Below are 2,686 nucleotides of genomic sequence, written 5' to 3'. Positions count from 1 at the left end.
TCCAAGGTTATTGTTCTCTGTTCGAAGAATCTACACACGCATAATTACATTAGACAAGCGACGTCATCATGACCCGATGATCATCACAGCTCTACTCGGTTATGACTGCGGATAAAAATAAAGTGCACCATAGTCTGAGTTTCACTACGAATGGTTGCTAAAGTGCACCATAGTCTGAGTCTCACTACGAATGGTTGCTAAAGTGCACCATAGTCTGAGGTTCACTACGAATGGTTGCTAAGGTGCACCATAGTCTGAGTTTCACTGCGAATGGTTGCTCAAGTGCACCATAGTCTGAGTTTCACTACGAATGGTTGCTAAAGTGCACCATAGTCTGAGTCTCACTACGAATGGTTGCTAAAGTGCACCATAGTCTGAGTCTCACTACGAATGGTTGCTAAAGTGCACCATAGTCTGAGTCTCACTACGAATGGTTGCTAAAGTGCACCATAGTCTGAGTCTCACTACGAATGGTTGCTAAAGTGCACCATAGTCTGAGTTTCACTGCGAATGGTTGCTAAAGTACACCATAGTCTGAGTTTCACTGCGAATGGTTGCTAAAGTGCACCATAGTCTGAGTTTCACTACGAATGGTTGCTAAAATGCACAATAGTCTGAGGTTCACTACGAATGGTTGCTAAAGTACACCATAGTCTGAGTTTCACTGCGAATGGTTGCTAAAGTACACCATAGTCTGAGTTTCACTACGAATGGTTGCTAAAAGTGCACCATAGTCTGAGTCTCACTACGAATGGTTGCTAACGTGCACCATAGTCTGAGTCTCACTACGAATGGTTGCTAAAGTGCACCATAGTCTGAGTCTCACTACGAATGGTTGCTAAAGTGCACCATAGTCTGAGTCTCACTACGAATGGTTGCTAAAGTGCACACCATAGTCTGAGTCTCACTACGAATGGTTGCTAAAGTGCACCATAGTCTGAGTTTCACTGCGAATGGTTGCTAAAGTACACCATAGTCTGAGTTTCACTGCGAATGGTTGCTAAAGTGCACCATAGTCTGAGTTTCACTACGAATGGTTGCTAAAATGCACAATAGTCTGAGGTTCACTACGAATGGTTGCTAAAGTACACCATAGTCTGAGTTTCACTGCGAATGGTTGCTAAAGTACACCATAGTCTGAGTTTCACTACGAATGGTTGCTAAAGTGCACCATAGTCTGAGTCTCACTACGAATGGTTGCTAAAGTGCACCATAGTCTGAGTCTCACTACGAATGGTTGCTAAAGTGCACCATAGTCTGAGTCTCACTACGAATGGTTGCTAAAGTGCACCATAGTCTGAGTTTCACTGCGAATGGTTGCTAAAGTACACCATAGTCTGAGTTTCACTACGAATGGTTGCTAAAGTACACCATAGTCTGAGTCTCACTACGAATGGTTGCTAAAGTGCACCATAGTCTGAGTCTCACTACGAATGGTTGCTAAAGTGCACCATAGTCTGAGTCTCACTACGAATGGTTGCTAAAGTGCACCATAGTCTGAGTCTCACTACGAATGGTTGCTAAAGTGCACCATAGTCTGAGTCTCACTACGAATGGTTGCTAAAGTGCACCATAGTCTGAGTCTCACTACGAATGGTTGCTAAAGTGCACCATAGTCTGAGTCTCACTACGAATGGTTGCTAAAGTGCACCATAGTCTGAGTCTCACTACGAATGGTTGCTTAAAGTGCACCATAGTCTGAGTCTCACTACGAATGGTTGCTAAAGTGCACCATAGTCTGAGTCTCACTACGAATCCTTGCTAAAGTGCACCATAGTCTGAGTCTCACTACGAATGGTTGCTAACGTGCACCATAGTCTGAGTCTCACTACGAATGGTTGCTAAAGTGCACCATAGTCTGAGTCTCACTACGAATGGTTGCTAAATGATACCATAGTCAACAGAGTTGAGTACGTTCTGGGGAACTGAGTTGTACGGAAAGAATTCCTAGCGCTCAGCCACCTTGTAAAGTCTCCTCTTCCTACCGCCTTCATCCCAACATTGACACAGAGAGGAAACGGTACAGTGTTATTAACTTGGAACATTGTTACACAGTGAACATATCTTCACATTTTAGCCTTTAAGGCCAAACGTCAGGCGGCGTAACAACAAGTACCATATTTTATGCTGGGGATCGAACCTTCGCAGCGACACTCTATCCATTAGACTAAGGAGCAGTACATGTCGTGTACTTACAATCAAACTGTGAAGGCATTTGTCACTGATTATACTTCGGGACGCAATGTTGTGTATTCATATATTGATTATCATTATTATGATTGCATAACCATATCTGGGTTTATTGCAAGACTCCCTTTGCAATTGATGAGATTAAACATCGTGAAAGTGTCATTACGATCTGTTGGGTGTCGCGAGCAATAATAAATCGTATGTATGAAGTGCTGAAATGCCAGAACTATCTGAATTAGAAAAATAAATCGATCTTGTTACAAATTGTGCCGGAACTCCTTTCAATCTGCATCGGTGAGGCACGCGCGTGTGTGCGTGCGTGTGCTTGTTTGTGTGTGTGTTTGTGTTTGTGTTTGTGTGTGTTTAACTGTTAGTAATGATGAGTGATATATGTAGTTGGTGATATGCGCGTGACAGACACCGATAACGTTTCAATAATAACATTCATATTCTGCACATCACCTGAGAGCGAGAATATTTACACACGATTACCCCA

The sequence above is a fragment of the Haliotis rubra genome, unplaced genomic scaffold (genome assembly GCF_003918875.1).
Source record: "Haliotis rubra isolate DU_JTF1 unplaced genomic scaffold, ASM391887v1 Scf53, whole genome shotgun sequence".
In the NCBI taxonomy this organism is placed as follows: domain Eukaryota; kingdom Metazoa; phylum Mollusca; class Gastropoda; order Lepetellida; family Haliotidae; genus Haliotis; species Haliotis rubra.
This window is presented reverse-complemented; position numbering follows the sequence as displayed.